Source organism: Rhinoderma darwinii, chromosome 3, assembly GCF_050947455.1.
Source record: "Rhinoderma darwinii isolate aRhiDar2 chromosome 3, aRhiDar2.hap1, whole genome shotgun sequence".
Taxonomy (NCBI): domain Eukaryota; kingdom Metazoa; phylum Chordata; class Amphibia; order Anura; family Rhinodermatidae; genus Rhinoderma; species Rhinoderma darwinii.
The window spans coordinates 362,356,962-362,376,571 of NC_134689.1; the positions used below are offsets into that span (position 1 = coordinate 362,356,962).

The 19,610-nt window shown below is 41.5% G+C and overlaps 15 non-coding genes across 15 annotated transcripts; all 15 read left to right on the plus strand.

Moving 5' to 3' along the window:
* Nucleotides 1-716: 716 nt before the first annotated feature.
* Nucleotides 717-789, plus strand: TRNAR-CCU (transfer RNA arginine (anticodon CCU)). Its single transcript has one exon. It is a non-coding gene; the product is annotated as a tRNA-Arg (tRNA).
* A 1,480-nt stretch (nt 790-2,269) lies between these two features.
* Nucleotides 2,270-2,342, plus strand: TRNAR-CCU (transfer RNA arginine (anticodon CCU)). The gene has a single exon. It is a non-coding gene; the product is annotated as a tRNA-Arg (tRNA).
* A 1,480-nt stretch (nt 2,343-3,822) lies between these two features.
* On the plus strand, nt 3,823-3,895 carry TRNAR-CCU (transfer RNA arginine (anticodon CCU)). Its single transcript has one exon. It is a non-coding gene; the product is annotated as a tRNA-Arg (tRNA).
* A 1,480-nt stretch (nt 3,896-5,375) lies between these two features.
* On the plus strand, nt 5,376-5,448 carry TRNAR-CCU (transfer RNA arginine (anticodon CCU)). The gene has a single exon. It is a non-coding gene; the product is annotated as a tRNA-Arg (tRNA).
* Nucleotides 5,449-6,928: 1,480 nt separating this feature from the next.
* On the plus strand, nt 6,929-7,001 carry TRNAR-CCU (transfer RNA arginine (anticodon CCU)). The gene has a single exon. It is a non-coding gene; the product is annotated as a tRNA-Arg (tRNA).
* Nucleotides 7,002-8,481: 1,480 nt separating this feature from the next.
* On the plus strand, nt 8,482-8,554 carry TRNAR-CCU (transfer RNA arginine (anticodon CCU)). The gene has a single exon. It is a non-coding gene; the product is annotated as a tRNA-Arg (tRNA).
* A 1,480-nt stretch (nt 8,555-10,034) lies between these two features.
* On the plus strand, nt 10,035-10,107 carry TRNAR-CCU (transfer RNA arginine (anticodon CCU)). Its single transcript has one exon. It is a non-coding gene; the product is annotated as a tRNA-Arg (tRNA).
* A 1,480-nt stretch (nt 10,108-11,587) lies between these two features.
* Nucleotides 11,588-11,660, plus strand: TRNAR-CCU (transfer RNA arginine (anticodon CCU)). Its single transcript has one exon. It is a non-coding gene; the product is annotated as a tRNA-Arg (tRNA).
* Nucleotides 11,661-13,140: 1,480 nt separating this feature from the next.
* On the plus strand, nt 13,141-13,213 carry TRNAR-CCU (transfer RNA arginine (anticodon CCU)). The gene has a single exon. It is a non-coding gene; the product is annotated as a tRNA-Arg (tRNA).
* Nucleotides 13,214-13,492: 279 nt separating this feature from the next.
* TRNAI-UAU (transfer RNA isoleucine (anticodon UAU)) lies at nt 13,493-13,583 on the plus strand. Its single transcript is given in 2 exon segments — nt 13,493-13,530; nt 13,550-13,583. It is a non-coding gene; the product is annotated as a tRNA-Ile (tRNA).
* Nucleotides 13,584-15,030: 1,447 nt separating this feature from the next.
* TRNAI-UAU (transfer RNA isoleucine (anticodon UAU)) lies at nt 15,031-15,123 on the plus strand. The gene is given in 2 exon segments: nt 15,031-15,068; nt 15,088-15,123. It is a non-coding gene; the product is annotated as a tRNA-Ile (tRNA).
* A 1,103-nt stretch (nt 15,124-16,226) lies between these two features.
* On the plus strand, nt 16,227-16,299 carry TRNAR-CCU (transfer RNA arginine (anticodon CCU)). Its single transcript has one exon. It is a non-coding gene; the product is annotated as a tRNA-Arg (tRNA).
* A 279-nt stretch (nt 16,300-16,578) lies between these two features.
* On the plus strand, nt 16,579-16,671 carry TRNAI-UAU (transfer RNA isoleucine (anticodon UAU)). The gene is given in 2 exon segments: nt 16,579-16,616; nt 16,636-16,671. It is a non-coding gene; the product is annotated as a tRNA-Ile (tRNA).
* A 1,103-nt stretch (nt 16,672-17,774) lies between these two features.
* TRNAR-CCU (transfer RNA arginine (anticodon CCU)) lies at nt 17,775-17,847 on the plus strand. The gene has a single exon. It is a non-coding gene; the product is annotated as a tRNA-Arg (tRNA).
* Nucleotides 17,848-18,126: 279 nt separating this feature from the next.
* Nucleotides 18,127-18,219, plus strand: TRNAI-UAU (transfer RNA isoleucine (anticodon UAU)). Its single transcript is given in 2 exon segments — nt 18,127-18,164; nt 18,184-18,219. It is a non-coding gene; the product is annotated as a tRNA-Ile (tRNA).
* The last annotated feature ends 1,391 nt before the right edge of the window (nt 18,220-19,610 follow it).

The window sequence follows — 19,610 nt, forward strand, 5'->3', positions numbered from 1 at the left end:
GTCAGATCTAGAAAGCAAACGGTAGAACACAAACCATTCTCGATCACTCAGTCACAAGTGAATGTTTGATTGCTTTGGAAAAACAACTACTTATAGAAAAAGTCAAGTCCCAGTTGCCTAATGGATAAGGCACTGGCTTCCTAAGCCAGGGATTGTGGCTTTAACGCCCATCTGTGTTGTTTGCCTTTCCTCTGTCTCAAAGTAAAGCCATTGGCATGTTATGGTTCCAGATTATAAGTGCTCTTCTGGCTTCTTCACTGGGTACTTGTCCCAGCTTCTGGGCCGGCTCCATCACTGTTACGTACTGTTATGTGACGATGCGCTAATCCCTTGGCAGCAGCAACATAACTGTATATGAGATGTCGCCAAGGGTTTAAAGTAAAGCCATTAGCATGTTTTAATTCAAGATTAAAAGTGCTCGACTAGGTTCTTCACTGGATACTTGTCCCAATACATATTAAGAGGTATTCAGTTTTTAAAGGGTTTTGTCACTCCATTAAGATTTCCTTCATCTGCATTAGAAATGTCCTGTTAGTGTGCAATTAGAACGACAATACAAGGGAACCTAGTCTTTTCTTAAAAAAACAAGCATGCGGTTAAGATTTTATCCGATTTGGAAAGCAAACGGTACAACACAAACCTTTCTCGCTCACTCATCACATGTGAATGTTTGCTTGCTTTGGAAAGAAAAAACCACGGCGCAGAACAAGTTTATAGCCCCAGTGGCCTAATGGATAAGGCACTGGCCTCCTAAGCCAGGGATTGTGGGTTCAAGTCCCATCTGGGGTGTTTACCTTTCATCTTTCTTAAAGTTAAGCTGTTGCTGTTTTAGTTCCTGATTAAAAGTGCTCAACTGGCTTCATCCACTGGACTGATGCTTCTTTATATATTAATAAGAGAGAAGTAAATGACTTATTACTCACAGAATCTTGACTGACCGCTATCTTAAACGCTGTCGTGTTTTTGAAAATTGATGGAAAACAGACACGCTTGAGGAATCACTTCATCCCGCGGTGCAATCGGTCAGCACACGGTGGAAAACGGACACACGTGCAGACCTCAGTAAGAGCTCCAGTGGCGCAATCGGTCAGCGCACGGTAGATTTAAAGCAGTAACTGTTGAGCAATGCAATGCCGAGGTTGTGAGTTCGAGCCTCACCTGGAGCATTCCTTTCTTGCCTTCTTGTGCTTTATTTAGACCTCCAGTGGAATAGCAAACTTACTCATGGCCCATGATCTATAAACATAATTGAAGGGGATACATGGAAGAGGTATACCGTTTTTAAGGGTGAGTCCCATCTGTGGTGTTTGCCTTTTCTCTTTCTTAAATAAAAGCCATTGGCATGTTTTAGTTCCAGATTAAAAGTGCTCAACTTGCTTCTTTACTGGATACTTGTCCCAATATATATTAAGAGGTATTTTTAAAGGTTTTGGCCCTCCAATAAGCTTTCCTTCATCTTTATTAGCATAGTCCTGTAAGTGTGTGATCATAATGAAAAGACAAGGGAACCTCTTTCCCTTGTCTACAAAAAGCAAGCACGTGGTTAAGATTTTGTCAGATCTAGAAAGCAAACGGTAGAACACAAACCATTCTCGATCACTCAGTCACAAGTGAATGTTTGATTGCTTTGGAAAAACAACTACTTATAGAAAAAGTCAAGTCCCAGTTGCCTAATGGATAAGGCACTGGCCTCCTAAGCCAGGGATTGTGGCTTTAACGCCCATCTGTGTTGTTTGCCTTTCCTCTGTCTCAAAGTAAAGCCATTGGCATGTTATGGTTCCAGATTATAAGTGCTCTTCTGGCTTCTTCACTGGGTACTTGTCCCAGCTTCTGGGCCGGCTCCATCACTGTTACGTACTGTTATGTGACGATGCGCTAATCCCTTGGCAGCAGCAACATAACTGTATATGAGATGTCGCCAAGGGTTTAAAGTAAAGCCATTAGCATGTTTTAATTCAAGATTAAAAGTGCTCGACTAGGTTCTTCACTGGATACTTGTCCCAATACATATTAAGAGGTATTCAGTTTTTAAAGGGTTTTGTCACTCCATTAAGATTTCCTTCATCTGCATTAGAAATGTCCTGTTAGTGTGCAATTAGAACGACAATACAAGGGAACCTAGTCTTTTCTTAAAAAAACAAGCATGCGGTTAAGATTTTATCCGATTTGGAAAGCAAACGGTACAACACAAACCTTTCTCGCTCACTCATCACATGTGAATGTTTGCTTGCTTTGGAAAGAAAAAACCACGGCGCAGAACAAGTTTATAGCCCCAGTGGCCTAATGGATAAGGCACTGGCCTCCTAAGCCAGGGATTGTGGGTTCAAGTCCCATCTGGGGTGTTTACCTTTCATCTTTCTTAAAGTTAAGCTGTTGCTGTTTTAGTTCCTGATTAAAAGTGCTCAACTGGCTTCATCCACTGGACTGATGCTTCTTTATATATTAATAAGAGAGAAGTAAATGACTTATTACTCACAGAATCTTGACTGACCGCTATCTTAAACGCTGTCGTGTTTTTGAAAATTGATGGAAAACAGACACGCTTGAGGAATCACTTCATCCCGCGGTGCAATCGGTCAGCACACGGTGGAAAACGGACACACGTGCAGACCTCAGTAAGAGCTCCAGTGGCGCAATCGGTCAGCGCACGGTAGATTTAAAGCAGTAACTGTTGAGCAATGCAATGCCGAGGTTGTAAGTTCGAGCCTCACCTGGAGCATTCCTTTCTTGCCTTCTTGTGCTTTATTTAGACCTCCAGTGGAATAGCAAACTTACTCATGGCCCATGATCTATAAACATAATTGAAGGGGATACATGGAAGAGGTATACCGTTTTTAAGGGTGAGTCCCATCTGTGGTGTTTGCCTTTTCTCTTTCTTAAATAAAAGCCATTGGCATGTTTTAGTTCCAGATTAAAAGTGCTCAACTTGCTTCTTTACTGGATACTTGTCCCAATATATATTAAGAGGTATTTTTAAAGGTTTTGGCCCTCCAATAAGCTTTCCTTCATCTTTATTAGCAGAGTCCTGTAAGTGTGTGATCATAATGAAAAGACAAGGGACCCTCTTTCCCTTGTCTACAAAAAGCAAGCACGTGGTTAAGATTTTGTCAGATCTAGAAAGCAAACGGTAGAACACAAACCATTCTCGATCACTCAGTCACAAGTGAATGTTTGATTGCTTTGGAAAAACAACCACTTATAGAAAAAGTCAAGTCCCAGTTGCCTAATGGATAAGGCACTGGCCTCCTAAGCCAGGGATTGTGGCTTTAACGCCCATCTGTATTGTTTGCCTTTCCTCTGTCTCAAAGTAAAGCCATTGGCATGTTATGGTTCCAGATTATAAGTGCTCTTCTGGCTTCTTCACTGGGTACTTGTCCCAGCTTCTGAGCCGGCTCCATCACTGTTACGTACTGTTATGTGACGATGCGCTAATCCCTTGGCAGCAGCAACATAATTGTATGTGAGATGTCACCAAGGGTTTAAAGTAAAGCCATTAGCATGTTTTAGTTCAAGATTAAAAGTGCTCGACTAGGTTCTTCACTGGATACTTGTCCCAATACATATTAAGAGGTATTCAGTTTTTAAAGGGTTTTGTCACTCCATTAAGATTTCCTTCATCTGCATTAGAAATGTCCTGTTAGTGTGCAATTAGAACGACAATACAAGGGAACCTAGTCTTTTCTTAAAAAAACAAGCATGCGGTTAAGATTTTATCCGATTTGGAAAGCAAACGGTACAACACAAACCTTTCTCGCTCACTCGTCACATGTGAATGTTTGCTTGCTTTGGAAAGAAACAACCACGGCGCAGAGCAAATTTACAGCCCCAGTGGCCTAATGGATAAGGCACTGGCCTCCTAAGCCAGGGATTGTGGGTTCAAGTCCCATCTGGGGTGTTTACCTTTCATCTTTCTTAAAGTTAAGCTGTTGCTGTTTTAGTTCCTGATTAAAAGTGCTCAACTGGCTTCATCCACTGGACTGATGCTTCTTTATATATTAATAAGAGAGAAGTAAATGACTTATTACTCACAGAATCTTGACTGACCGCTATCTTAAACGCTGTCGTGTTTTTGAAAATTGATGGAAAACAGACACGCTTGAGGAATCACTTCATCCCGCGGTGCAATCGGTCAGCACACGGTGGAAAACGGACACACGTGCAGACCTCAGTAAGAGCTCCAGTGGCGCAATCGGTCAGCGCACGGTAGATTTAAAGCAGTAACTGTTGAGCAATGCAATGCCGAGGTTGTGAGTTCGAGCCTCACCTGGAGCATTCCTTTCTTGCCTTCTTGTGCTTTATTTAGACCTCCAGTGGAATAGCAAACTTACTCATGGCCCATGATCTATAAACATAATTGAAGGGGATACATGGAAGAGGTATACCGTTTTTAAGGGTGAGTCCCATCTGTGGTGTTTGCCTTTTCTCTTTCTTAAATAAAAGCCATTGGCATGTTTTAGTTCCAGATTAAAAGTGCTCAACTTGCTTCTTTACTGGATACTTGTCCCAATATATATTAAGAGGTATTTTTAAAGGTTTTGGCCCTCCAATAAGCTTTCCTTCATCTTTATTAGCATAGTCCTGTAAGTGTGTGATCATAATGAAAAGACAAGGGAACCTCTTTCCCTTGTCTACAAAAAGCAAGCACGTGGTTAAGATTTTGTCAGATCTAGAAAGCAAACGGTAGAACACAAACCATTCTCGATCACTCAGTCACAAGTGAATGTTTGATTGCTTTGGAAAAACAACTACTTATAGAAAAAGTCAAGTCCCAGTTGCCTAATGGATAAGGCACTGGCTTCCTAAGCCAGGGATTGTGGCTTTAACGCCCATCTGTGTTGTTTGCCTTTCCTCTGTCTCAAAGTAAAGCCATTGGCATGTTATGGTTCCAGATTATAAGTGCTCTTCTGGCTTCTTCACTGGGTACTTGTCCCAGCTTCTGGGCCGGCTCCATCACTGTTACGTACTGTTATGTGACGATGCGCTAATCCCTTGGCAGCAGCAACATAACTGTATATGAGATGTCGCCAAGGGTTTAAAGTAAAGCCATTAGCATGTTTTAATTCAAGATTAAAAGTGCTCGACTAGGTTCTTCACTGGATACTTGTCCCAATACATATTAAGAGGTATTCAGTTTTTAAAGGGTTTTGTCACTCCATTAAGATTTCCTTCATCTGCATTAGAAATGTCCTGTTAGTGTGCAATTAGAACGACAATACAAGGGAACCTAGTCTTTTCTTAAAAAAACAAGCATGCGGTTAAGATTTTATCCGATTTGGAAAGCAAACGGTACAACACAAACCTTTCTCGCTCACTCATCACATGTGAATGTTTGCTTGCTTTGGAAAGAAAAAACCACGGCGCAGAACAAGTTTATAGCCCCAGTGGCCTAATGGATAAGGCACTGGCCTCCTAAGCCAGGGATTGTGGGTTCAAGTCCCATCTGGGGTGTTTACCTTTCATCTTTCTTAAAGTTAAGCTGTTGCTGTTTTAGTTCCTGATTAAAAGTGCTCAACTGGCTTCATCCACTGGACTGATGCTTCTTTATATATTAATAAGAGAGAAGTAAATGACTTATTACTCACAGAATCTTGACTGACCGCTATCTTAAACGCTGTCGTGTTTTTGAAAATTGATGGAAAACAGACACGCTTGAGGAATCACTTCATCCCGCGGTGCAATCGGTCAGCACACGGTGGAAAACGGACACACGTGCAGACCTCAGTAAGAGCTCCAGTGGCGCAATCGGTCAGCGCACGGTAGATTTAAAGCAGTAACTGTTGAGCAATGCAATGCCGAGGTTGTGAGTTCGAGCCTCACCTGGAGCATTCCTTTCTTGCCTTCTTGTGCTTTATTTAGACCTCCAGTGGAATAGCAAACTTACTCATGGCCCATGATCTATAAACATAATTGAAGGGGATACATGGAAGAGGTATACCGTTTTTAAGGGTGAGTCCCATCTGTGGTGTTTGCCTTTTCTCTTTCTTAAATAAAAGCCATTGGCATGTTTTAGTTCCAGATTAAAAGTGCTCAACTTGCTTCTTTACTGGATACTTGTCCCAATATATATTAAGAGGTATTTTTAAAGGTTTTGGCCCTCCAATAAGCTTTCCTTCATCTTTATTAGCATAGTCCTGTAAGTGTGTGATCATAATGAAAAGACAAGGGAACCTCTTTCCCTTGTCTACAAAAAGCAAGCACGTGGTTAAGATTTTGTCAGATCTAGAAAGCAAACGGTAGAACACAAACCATTCTCGATCACTCAGTCACAAGTGAATGTTTGATTGCTTTGGAAAAACAACTACTTATAGAAAAAGTCAAGTCCCAGTTGCCTAATGGATAAGGCACTGGCCTCCTAAGCCAGGGATTGTGGCTTTAACGCCCATCTGTGTTGTTTGCCTTTCCTCTGTCTCAAAGTAAAGCCATTGGCATGTTATGGTTCCAGATTATAAGTGCTCTTCTGGCTTCTTCACTGGGTACTTGTCCCAGCTTCTGGGCCGGCTCCATCACTGTTACGTACTGTTATGTGACGATGCGCTAATCCCTTGGCAGCAGCAACATAACTGTATATGAGATGTCGCCAAGGGTTTAAAGTAAAGCCATTAGCATGTTTTAATTCAAGATTAAAAGTGCTCGACTAGGTTCTTCACTGGATACTTGTCCCAATACATATTAAGAGGTATTCAGTTTTTAAAGGGTTTTGTCACTCCATTAAGATTTCCTTCATCTGCATTAGAAATGTCCTGTTAGTGTGCAATTAGAACGACAATACAAGGGAACCTAGTCTTTTCTTAAAAAAACAAGCATGCGGTTAAGATTTTATCCGATTTGGAAAGCAAACGGTACAACACAAACCTTTCTCGCTCACTCATCACATGTGAATGTTTGCTTGCTTTGGAAAGAAAAAACCACGGCGCAGAACAAGTTTATAGCCCCAGTGGCCTAATGGATAAGGCACTGGCCTCCTAAGCCAGGGATTGTGGGTTCAAGTCCCATCTGGGGTGTTTACCTTTCATCTTTCTTAAAGTTAAGCTGTTGCTGTTTTAGTTCCTGATTAAAAGTGCTCAACTGGCTTCATCCACTGGACTGATGCTTCTTTATATATTAATAAGAGAGAAGTAAATGACTTATTACTCACAGAATCTTGACTGACCGCTATCTTAAACGCTGTCGTGTTTTTGAAAATTGATGGAAAACAGACACGCTTGAGGAATCACTTCATCCCGCGGTGCAATCGGTCAGCACACGGTGGAAAACGGACACACGTGCAGACCTCAGTAAGAGCTCCAGTGGCGCAATCGGTCAGCGCACGGTAGATTTAAAGCAGTAACTGTTGAGCAATGCAATGCCGAGGTTGTAAGTTCGAGCCTCACCTGGAGCATTCCTTTCTTGCCTTCTTGTGCTTTATTTAGACCTCCAGTGGAATAGCAAACTTACTCATGGCCCATGATCTATAAACATAATTGAAGGGGATACATGGAAGAGGTATACCGTTTTTAAGGGTGAGTCCCATCTGTGGTGTTTGCCTTTTCTCTTTCTTAAATAAAAGCCATTGGCATGTTTTAGTTCCAGATTAAAAGTGCTCAACTTGCTTCTTTACTGGATACTTGTCCCAATATATATTAAGAGGTATTTTTAAAGGTTTTGGCCCTCCAATAAGCTTTCCTTCATCTTTATTAGCAGAGTCCTGTAAGTGTGTGATCATAATGAAAAGACAAGGGACCCTCTTTCCCTTGTCTACAAAAAGCAAGCACGTGGTTAAGATTTTGTCAGATCTAGAAAGCAAACGGTAGAACACAAACCATTCTCGATCACTCAGTCACAAGTGAATGTTTGATTGCTTTGGAAAAACAACCACTTATAGAAAAAGTCAAGTCCCAGTTGCCTAATGGATAAGGCACTGGCCTCCTAAGCCAGGGATTGTGGCTTTAACGCCCATCTGTATTGTTTGCCTTTCCTCTGTCTCAAAGTAAAGCCATTGGCATGTTATGGTTCCAGATTATAAGTGCTCTTCTGGCTTCTTCACTGGGTACTTGTCCCAGCTTCTGAGCCGGCTCCATCACTGTTACGTACTGTTATGTGACGATGCGCTAATCCCTTGGCAGCAGCAACATAATTGTATGTGAGATGTCACCAAGGGTTTAAAGTAAAGCCATTAGCATGTTTTAGTTCAAGATTAAAAGTGCTCGACTAGGTTCTTCACTGGATACTTGTCCCAATACATATTAAGAGGTATTCAGTTTTTAAAGGGTTTTGTCACTCCATTAAGATTTCCTTCATCTGCATTAGAAATGTCCTGTTAGTGTGCAATTAGAACGACAATACAAGGGAACCTAGTCTTTTCTTAAAAAAACAAGCATGCGGTTAAGATTTTATCCGATTTGGAAAGCAAACGGTACAACACAAACCTTTCTCGCTCACTCGTCACATGTGAATGTTTGCTTGCTTTGGAAAGAAACAACCACGGCGCAGAGCAAATTTACAGCCCCAGTGGCCTAATGGATAAGGCACTGGCCTCCTAAGCCAGGGATTGTGGGTTCAAGTCCCATCTGGGGTGTTTACCTTTCATCTTTCTTAAAGTTAAGCTGTTGCTGTTTTAGTTCCTGATTAAAAGTGCTCAACTGGCTTCATCCACTGGACTGATGCTTCTTTATATATTAATAAGAGAGAAGTAAATGACTTATTACTCACAGAATCTTGACTGACCGCTATCTTAAACGCTGTCGTGTTTTTGAAAATTGATGGAAAACAGACACGCTTGAGGAATCACTTCATCCCGCGGTGCAATCGGTCAGCACACGGTGGAAAACGGACACACGTGCAGACCTCAGTAAGAGCTCCAGTGGCGCAATCGGTCAGCGCACGGTAGATTTAAAGCAGTAACTGTTGAGCAATGCAATGCCGAGGTTGTGAGTTCGAGCCTCACCTGGAGCATTCCTTTCTTGCCTTCTTGTGCTTTATTTAGACCTCCAGTGGAATAGCAAACTTACTCATGGCCCATGATCTATAAACATAATTGAAGGGGATACATGGAAGAGGTATACCGTTTTTAAGGGTGAGTCCCATCTGTGGTGTTTGCCTTTTCTCTTTCTTAAATAAAAGCCATTGGCATGTTTTAGTTCCAGATTAAAAGTGCTCAACTTGCTTCTTTACTGGATACTTGTCCCAATATATATTAAGAGGTATTTTTAAAGGTTTTGGCCCTCCAATAAGCTTTCCTTCATCTTTATTAGCATAGTCCTGTAAGTGTGTGATCATAATGAAAAGACAAGGGAACCTCTTTCCCTTGTCTACAAAAAGCAAGCACGTGGTTAAGATTTTGTCAGATCTAGAAAGCAAACGGTAGAACACAAACCATTCTCGATCACTCAGTCACAAGTGAATGTTTGATTGCTTTGGAAAAACAACTACTTATAGAAAAAGTCAAGTCCCAGTTGCCTAATGGATAAGGCACTGGCTTCCTAAGCCAGGGATTGTGGCTTTAACGCCCATCTGTGTTGTTTGCCTTTCCTCTGTCTCAAAGTAAAGCCATTGGCATGTTATGGTTCCAGATTATAAGTGCTCTTCTGGCTTCTTCACTGGGTACTTGTCCCAGCTTCTGGGCCGGCTCCATCACTGTTACGTACTGTTATGTGACGATGCGCTAATCCCTTGGCAGCAGCAACATAACTGTATATGAGATGTCGCCAAGGGTTTAAAGTAAAGCCATTAGCATGTTTTAATTCAAGATTAAAAGTGCTCGACTAGGTTCTTCACTGGATACTTGTCCCAATACATATTAAGAGGTATTCAGTTTTTAAAGGGTTTTGTCACTCCATTAAGATTTCCTTCATCTGCATTAGAAATGTCCTGTTAGTGTGCAATTAGAACGACAATACAAGGGAACCTAGTCTTTTCTTAAAAAAACAAGCATGCGGTTAAGATTTTATCCGATTTGGAAAGCAAACGGTACAACACAAACCTTTCTCGCTCACTCATCACATGTGAATGTTTGCTTGCTTTGGAAAGAAAAAACCACGGCGCAGAACAAGTTTATAGCCCCAGTGGCCTAATGGATAAGGCACTGGCCTCCTAAGCCAGGGATTGTGGGTTCAAGTCCCATCTGGGGTGTTTACCTTTCATCTTTCTTAAAGTTAAGCTGTTGCTGTTTTAGTTCCTGATTAAAAGTGCTCAACTGGCTTCATCCACTGGACTGATGCTTCTTTATATATTAATAAGAGAGAAGTAAATGACTTATTACTCACAGAATCTTGACTGACCGCTATCTTAAACGCTGTCGTGTTTTTGAAAATTGATGGAAAACAGACACGCTTGAGGAATCACTTCATCCCGCGGTGCAATCGGTCAGCACACGGTGGAAAACGGACACACGTGCAGACCTCAGTAAGAGCTCCAGTGGCGCAATCGGTCAGCGCACGGTAGATTTAAAGCAGTAACTGTTGAGCAATGCAATGCCGAGGTTGTGAGTTCGAGCCTCACCTGGAGCATTCCTTTCTTGCCTTCTTGTGCTTTATTTAGACCTCCAGTGGAATAGCAAACTTACTCATGGCCCATGATCTATAAACATAATTGAAGGGGATACATGGAAGAGGTATACCGTTTTTAAGGGTGAGTCCCATCTGTGGTGTTTGCCTTTTCTCTTTCTTAAATAAAAGCCATTGGCATGTTTTAGTTCCAGATTAAAAGTGCTCAACTTGCTTCTTTACTGGATACTTGTCCCAATATATATTAAGAGGTATTTTTAAAGGTTTTGGCCCTCCAATAAGCTTTCCTTCATCTTTATTAGCATAGTCCTGTAAGTGTGTGATCATAATGAAAAGACAAGGGAACCTCTTTCCCTTGTCTACAAAAAGCAAGCACGTGGTTAAGATTTTGTCAGATCTAGAAAGCAAACGGTAGAACACAAACCATTCTCGATCACTCAGTCACAAGTGAATGTTTGATTGCTTTGGAAAAACAACTACTTATAGAAAAAGTCAAGTCCCAGTTGCCTAATGGATAAGGCACTGGCCTCCTAAGCCAGGGATTGTGGCTTTAACGCCCATCTGTGTTGTTTGCCTTTCCTCTGTCTCAAAGTAAAGCCATTGGCATGTTATGGTTCCAGATTATAAGTGCTCTTCTGGCTTCTTCACTGGGTACTTGTCCCAGCTTCTGGGCCGGCTCCATCACTGTTACGTACTGTTATGTGACGATGCGCTAATCCCTTGGCAGCAGCAACATAACTGTATATGAGATGTCGCCAAGGGTTTAAAGTAAAGCCATTAGCATGTTTTAATTCAAGATTAAAAGTGCTCGACTAGGTTCTTCACTGGATACTTGTCCCAATACATATTAAGAGGTATTCAGTTTTTAAAGGGTTTTGTCACTCCATTAAGATTTCCTTCATCTGCATTAGAAATGTCCTGTTAGTGTGCAATTAGAACGACAATACAAGGGAACCTAGTCTTTTCTTAAAAAAACAAGCATGCGGTTAAGATTTTATCCGATTTGGAAAGCAAACGGTACAACACAAACCTTTCTCGCTCACTCATCACATGTGAATGTTTGCTTGCTTTGGAAAGAAAAAACCACGGCGCAGAACAAGTTTATAGCCCCAGTGGCCTAATGGATAAGGCACTGGCCTCCTAAGCCAGGGATTGTGGGTTCAAGTCCCATCTGGGGTGTTTACCTTTCATCTTTCTTAAAGTTAAGCTGTTGCTGTTTTAGTTCCTGATTAAAAGTGCTCAACTGGCTTCATCCACTGGACTGATGCTTCTTTATATATTAATAAGAGAGAAGTAAATGACTTATTACTCACAGAATCTTGACTGACCGCTATCTTAAACGCTGTCGTGTTTTTGAAAATTGATGGAAAACAGACACGCTTGAGGAATCACTTCATCCCGCGGTGCAATCGGTCAGCACACGGTGGAAAACGGACACACGTGCAGACCTCAGTAAGAGCTCCAGTGGCGCAATCGGTCAGCGCACGGTAGATTTAAAGCAGTAACTGTTGAGCAATGCAATGCCGAGGTTGTAAGTTCGAGCCTCACCTGGAGCATTCCTTTCTTGCCTTCTTGTGCTTTATTTAGACCTCCAGTGGAATAGCAAACTTACTCATGGCCCATGATCTATAAACATAATTGAAGGGGATACATGGAAGAGGTATACCGTTTTTAAGGGTGAGTCCCATCTGTGGTGTTTGCCTTTTCTCTTTCTTAAATAAAAGCCATTGGCATGTTTTAGTTCCAGATTAAAAGTGCTCAACTTGCTTCTTTACTGGATACTTGTCCCAATATATATTAAGAGGTATTTTTAAAGGTTTTGGCCCTCCAATAAGCTTTCCTTCATCTTTATTAGCAGAGTCCTGTAAGTGTGTGATCATAATGAAAAGACAAGGGACCCTCTTTCCCTTGTCTACAAAAAGCAAGCACGTGGTTAAGATTTTGTCAGATCTAGAAAGCAAACGGTAGAACACAAACCATTCTCGATCACTCAGTCACAAGTGAATGTTTGATTGCTTTGGAAAAACAACCACTTATAGAAAAAGTCAAGTCCCAGTTGCCTAATGGATAAGGCACTGGCCTCCTAAGCCAGGGATTGTGGCTTTAACGCCCATCTGTATTGTTTGCCTTTCCTCTGTCTCAAAGTAAAGCCATTGGCATGTTATGGTTCCAGATTATAAGTGCTCTTCTGGCTTCTTCACTGGGTACTTGTCCCAGCTTCTGAGCCGGCTCCATCACTGTTACGTACTGTTATGTGACGATGCGCTAATCCCTTGGCAGCAGCAACATAATTGTATGTGAGATGTCACCAAGGGTTTAAAGTAAAGCCATTAGCATGTTTTAGTTCAAGATTAAAAGTGCTCGACTAGGTTCTTCACTGGATACTTGTCCCAATACATATTAAGAGGTATTCAGTTTTTAAAGGGTTTTGTCACTCCATTAAGATTTCCTTCATCTGCATTAGAAATGTCCTGTTAGTGTGCAATTAGAACGACAATACAAGGGAACCTAGTCTTTTCTTAAAAAAACAAGCATGCGGTTAAGATTTTATCCGATTTGGAAAGCAAACGGTACAACACAAACCTTTCTCGCTCACTCATCACATGTGAATGTTTGCTTGCTTTGGAAAGAAAAAACCACGGCGCAGAGCAAGTTTACAGCCCCAGTGGCCTAATGGATAAGGCACTGGCCTCCTAAGCCAGGGATTGTGGGTTCAAGTCCCATCTGGGGTGTTTACCTTTCATCTTTCTTAAAGTTAAGCTGTTGCTGTTTTAGTTCCTGATTAAAAGTGCTCAACTGGCTTCATCCACTGGACTGATGCTTCTTTATATATTAATAAGAGAGAAGTAAATGACTTATTACTCACAGTATCTTGACTGACCGCTATCTTAAACGCTGTCGTGTTTTTGAAAATTGATGGAAAACAGACACGCTTGAGGAATCACTTCATCCCGCGGTGCAATCGGTCAGCACACGGTGGAAAACGGACACGCGTGCAGACATCAGTAAGAGCTCCAGTGGCGCAATCGGTCAGCGCACGGTACTTATAAAGCAGTAACTGTTGAGCAATGCCGAGTTTGAGTTCGAGCCTCACCTGGAGCACTCCCTTCTTGTGCTTTATTTAGACCTCCAGTGGAATAGCAAACTTACTCATGGCCCATGATCTATAAACATAATTGAAGGGGATACATGGAAGAGGTATACCGTTTTTAAGGGTGAGTCCCATCTGTGGTGTTTGCCTTTTCTCTTTCTTAAATAAAAGCCATTGGCATGTTTTAGTTCCAGATTAAAAGTGCTCAACTTGCTTCTTTACTGGATACTTGTCCCAATATATATTAAGAGGTATTTTTAAAGGTTTTGGCCCTCCAATAAGCTTTCCTTCATCTTTATTAGCAGAGTCCTGTAAGTGTGTGATCATAATGAAAAGACAAGGGACCCTCTTTCCCTTGTCTACAAAAAGCAAGCACGTGGTTAAGATTTTGTCAGATCTAGAAAGCAAACGGTAGAACACAAACCATTCTCGATCACTCAGTCACAAGTGAATGTTTGATTGCTTTGGAAAAACAACCACTTATAGAAAAAGTCAAGTCCCAGTTGCCTAATGGATAAGGCACTGGCCTCCTAAGCCAGGGATTGTGGCTTTAACGCCCATCTGTATTGTTTGCCTTTCCTCTGTCTCAAAGTAAAGCCATTGGCATGTTATGGTTCCAGATTATAAGTGCTCTTCTGGCTTCTTCACTGGGTACTTGTCCCAGCTTCTGAGCCGGCTCCATCACTGTTACGTACTGTTATGTGACGATGCGCTAATCCCTTGGCAGCAGCAACATAATTGTATGTGAGATGTCACCAAGGGTTTAAAGTAAAGCCATTAGCATGTTTTAGTTCAAGATTAAAAGTGCTCGACTAGGTTCTTCACTGGATACTTGTCCCAATACATATTAAGAGGTATTCAGTTTTTAAAGGGTTTTGTCACTCCATTAAGATTTCCTTCATCTGCATTAGAAATGTCCTGTTAGTGTGCAATTAGAACGATAATACAAGGGAACCTAGTCTTTTCTTAAAAAAACAAGCATGCGGTTAAGATTTTATCCGATTTGGAAAGCAAACGGTACAACACAAACCTTTCTCGCTCACTCATCACATGTGAATGTTTGCTTGCTTTGGAAAGAAAAAACCACGGCACAGAGCAAATTTACAGCCCCAGTGGCCTAATGGATAAGGCACTGGCCTTTTAAGCCAGGTATTGTGGGTTCAAGTCCCATCTGGGGTGTTTACCTTTCATCTTTCTTAAAGTTAAGCTGTTGCTGTTTTAGTTCCTGATTAAAAGTGCTCAACTGGTTTCATCCACTGGACTGATGCTTCTTTATATATTAATAAGAGAGAAGTAAATGACTTATTACTCACAGTATCTTGACTGACCGCTATCTTAAACGCTGTCGTGTTTTTGAAAATTGATGGAAAACAGACACGCTTGAGGAATCACTTCATCCCGCGGTGCAATCGGTCAGCACACGGTGGAAAACGGACACGCGTGCAGACATCAGTAAGAGCTCCAGTGGCGCAATCGGTCAGCGCACGGTACTTATAAAGCAGTAACTGTTGAGCAATGCCGAGGTTGTGAGTTCAAGCCTCACCTGGAGCACTCCTTTCTTGCCTTCTTGTGCTTTATTTAGACCTCCAGTGGAATAGCAAACTTACTCATGGCCCATGATCTATAAACATAATTGAAGGGGATACATGGAAGAGGTATACCGTTTTTAAGGGTGAGTCCCATCTGTGGTGTTTGCCTTTTCTCTTTCTTAAATAAAAGCCATTGGCATGTTTTAGTTCCAGATTAAAAGTGCTCAACTTGCTTCTTTACTGGATACTTGTCCCAATATATATTAAGAGGTATTTTTAAAGGTTTAGGCCCTCCAATAAGCTTTCCTTCATCTTTATTAGCAGAGTCCTGTAAGTGTGTGATCATAATGAAAAGACAAGGGACCCTCTTTCCCTTGTCTACAAAAAGCAAGCACGTGGTTAAGATTTTGTCAGATCTAGAAAGCAAACGGTAGAACACAAACCATTCTCGATCACTCAGTCACAAGTGAATGTTTGATTGCTTTGGAAAAACAACCACTTATAGAAAAAGTCAAGTCCCAGTTGCCAAATGGATAAGGCACTGGCCTCCTAAGCCAGGGATTGTGGCTTTAACGCCCATCTGTATTGTTTGCCTTTCCTCTGTCTCAAAGTAAAGCCATTGGCATGTTATGGTTCCAGATTATAAGTGCTCTTCTGGCTTCTTCACTGGGTACTTGTCCCAGCTTCTGGGCCGGCTCCATCACTGTTACGTACTGTTATGTGACGATGCGCTAATCCCTTGGCAGCAGCAACATAATTGTATGTGAGATGTCACCAAGGGTTTAAAGTAAAGCCATTAGCATGTTTTAGTTCAAGATTAAAAGTGCTCGACTAGGTTCTTCACTGGATACTTGTCCCAATACATATTAAGAGGTATTCAGTTTTTAAAGGGTTTTGTCACTCCATTAAGATTTCCTTCATCTGCATTAGAAATGTCCTGTTAGTGTGCAATTAGAACGACAATACAAGGGAACCTAGTCTTTTCTTAAAAAAACAAGCATGCGGTTAAGATTTTATCCGATTTGTAAAGCAAACGGTACAACACAAACCTTTCTCGCTCACTCATCACATGTGAATGTTTGCTTGCTTTGGAAAGAAAAAACCACGGCGCAGAGCAAGTTTACAGCCCCAGTGGCCTAATGGATAAGGCACTGGCCTCCTAAGCCAGGGATTGTGGGTTCAAGTCCCATCTGGGGTGTTTACCTTTCATCTTTCTTAAAGTTAAGCTGTTGCTGTTTTAGTTCCTGATTAAAAGTGCTCAACTGGCTTCATCCACTGGACTGATGCTTCTTTATATATTAATAAGAGAGAAGTAAATGACTTATTACTCACAGTATCTTGACTGACCGCTATCTTAAACGCTGTCGTGTTTTTGAAAATTGATGGAAAACAGACACGCTTGAGGAATCACTTCATCCCGCGGTGCAATCGGTCAGCACACGGTGGAAAACGGACACGCGTGCAGACATCAGTAAGAGCTCCAGTGGCGCAATTGGTCAGCGCACGGTACTTATAAAGCAGTAACTGTTGAGCAATGCCGAGGTTGTGAGTTCGAGCCTCACCTGGAGCACTCCTTTCTTGCCTTCTTGTGCTTTATTTAGACCTCCAGTGGAATAGCAAACTTACTCATGGCCCATGATCTATAAACATAATTGAAGGGGATACATGGAAGAGGTATACCGTTTTTAAGGGTGAGTCCCATCTGTGGTGTTTGCCTTTTCTCTTTCTTAAATAAAAGCCATTGGCATGTTTTAGTTCCAGATTAAAAGTGCTCAACTTGCTTCTTTACTGGATACTTGTCCCAATATATATTAAGAGGTATTTTTAAAGGTTTTGGCCCTCCAATAAGCTTTCCTTCATCTTTATTAGCAGAGTCCTGTAAGTGTGTGATCATAATGAAAAGACAAGGGACCCTCTTTCCCTTGTCTACAAAAAGCAAGCACGTGGTTAAGATTTTGTCAGATCTAGAAAGCAAACGGTAGAACACAAACCATTCTCGATCACTCAGTCACAAGTGAATGTTTGATTGCTTTGGAAAAACAACCACTTATAGAAAAAGTCAAGTCCCAGTTGCCTAATGGATAAGGCACTGGCCTCCTAAGCCAGGGATTGTGGCTTTAACGCCCATCTGTATTGTTTGCCTTTCCTCTGTCTCAAAGTAAAGCCATTGGCATGTTATGGTTCCAGATTATAAGTGCTCTTCTGGCTTCTTCACTGGGTACTTGTCCCAGCTTCTGAGCCGGCTCCATCACTGTTACGTACTGTTATGTGACGATGCGCTAATCCCTTGGCAGCAGCAACATAATTGTATGTGAGATGTCACCAAGGGTTTAAAGTAAAGCCATTAGCATGTTTTAGTTCAAGATTTAAAGTGCTCGACTAGGTTCTTCACTGGATACTTGTCCCAATACATATTAAGAGGTATTCAGTTTTTAAAGGGTTTTGTCACTCCATTAAGATTTCCTTCATCTGCATTAGAAATGTCCTGTTAGTGTGCAATTAGAACGACAATACAAGGGAACCTAGTCTTTTCTTAAAAAAACAAGCATGCGGTTAAGATTTTATCCGATTTGTAAAGCAAACGGTACAACACAAACCTTTCTCGCTCACTCATCACATGTGAATGTTTGCTTGCTTTGGAAAGAAAAAACCACGGCGCAGAGCAAGTTTACAGCCCCAGTGGCCTAATGGATAAGGCACTGGCCTCCTAAGCCAGGGATTGTGGGTTCAAGTCCCATCTGGGGTGTTTACCTTTCATCTTTCTTAAAGTTAAGCTGTTGCTGTTTTAGTTCCTGATTAAAAGTGCTCAACTGGCTTCATCCACTGGACTGATGCTTCTTTATATATTAATAAGAGAGAAGTAAATGACTTATTACTCACAGTATCTTGACTGACCGCTATCTTAAACGCTGTCGTGTTTTTGAAAATTGATGGAAAACAGACACGCTTGAGGAATCACTTCATCCCGCGGTGCAATCGGTCAGCACACGGTGGAAAACGGACACGCGTGCAGACATCAGTAAGAGCTCCAGTGGCGCAATCGGTCAGCGCACGGTACTTATAAAGCAGTAACTGTTGAGCAATGCCGAGGTTGTGAGTTCGAGCCTCACCTGGAGCACTCCTTTCTTGCCTTCTTGTGCTTTATTTAGACCTCCAGTGGAATAGCAAACTTACTCATGGCCCATGATCTATAAACATAATTGAAGGGGATACATGGAAGAGGTATACCGTTTTTAAGGGTGAGTCCCATCTGTGGTGTTTGCCTTTTCTCTTTCTTAAATAAAAGCCATTGGCATGTTTTAGTTCCAGATTAAAAGTGCTCAACTTGCTTCTTTACTGGATACTTGTCCCAATATATATTAAGAGGTATTTTTAAAGGTTTTGGCCCTCCAATAAGCTTTCCTTCATCTTTATTAGCAGAGTCCTGTAAGTGTGTGATCATAATGAAAAGACAAGGGACCCTCTTTCCCTTGTCTACAAAAAGCAAGCACGTGGTTAAGATTTTGTCAGATCTAGAAAGCAAACGGTAGAACACAAACCATTCTCGATCACTCAGTCACAAGTGAATGTTTGATTGCTTTGGAAAAACAACCACTTATAGAAAAAGTCAAGTCCCAGTTGCCTAATGGATAAGGCACTGGCCTCCTAAGCCAGGGATTGTGGCTTTAACGCCCATCTGTATTGTTTGCCTTTCCTCTGTCTCAAAGTAAAGCCATTGGCATGTTATGGTTCCAGATTATAAGTGCTCTTCTGGCTTCTTCACTGGGTACTTGTCCCAGCTTCTGAGCCGGCTCCATCACTGTTACGTACTGTTATGTGACGATGCGCTAATCCCTTGGCAGCAGCAACATAATTGTATGTGAGATGTCACCAAGGGTTTAAAGTAAAGCCATTAGCATGTTTTAGTTCAAGATTTAAAGTGCTCGACTAGGTTCTTCACTGGATACTTGTCCCAATACATATTAAGAGGTATTCAGTTTTTAAAGGGTTTTGTCACTCCATTAAGATTTCCTTCATCTGCATTAGAAATGTCCTGTTAGTGTGCAATTAGAACGACAATACAAGGGAACCTAGTCTTTTCTTAAAAAATCAAGCATGCGGTTAAGATTTTATCCGATTTGGAAAGCAAACGGTACAACACAAACCTTTCTCGCTCACTCATCACATGTGAATGTTTGCTTGCTTTGGAAAGAAAAAACCACGGCACAGAGCAAATTTACAGCCCCAGTGGCCTAATGGATAAGGCACTGGCCTTTTAAGCCAGGTATTGTGGGTTCAAGTCCCATCTGGGGTGTTTACCTTTCATCTTTCTTAAAGTTAAGCTGTTGCTGTTTTAGTTCCTGATTAAAAGTGCTCAACTGGTTTCATCCACTGGACTGATGCTTCTTTATATATTAATAAGAGAGAAGTAAATGACTTATTACTCACAGTATCTTGACTGACCGCTATCTTAAACGCTGTCGTGTTTTTGAAAATTGATGGAAAACAGACACGCTTGAGGAATCACTT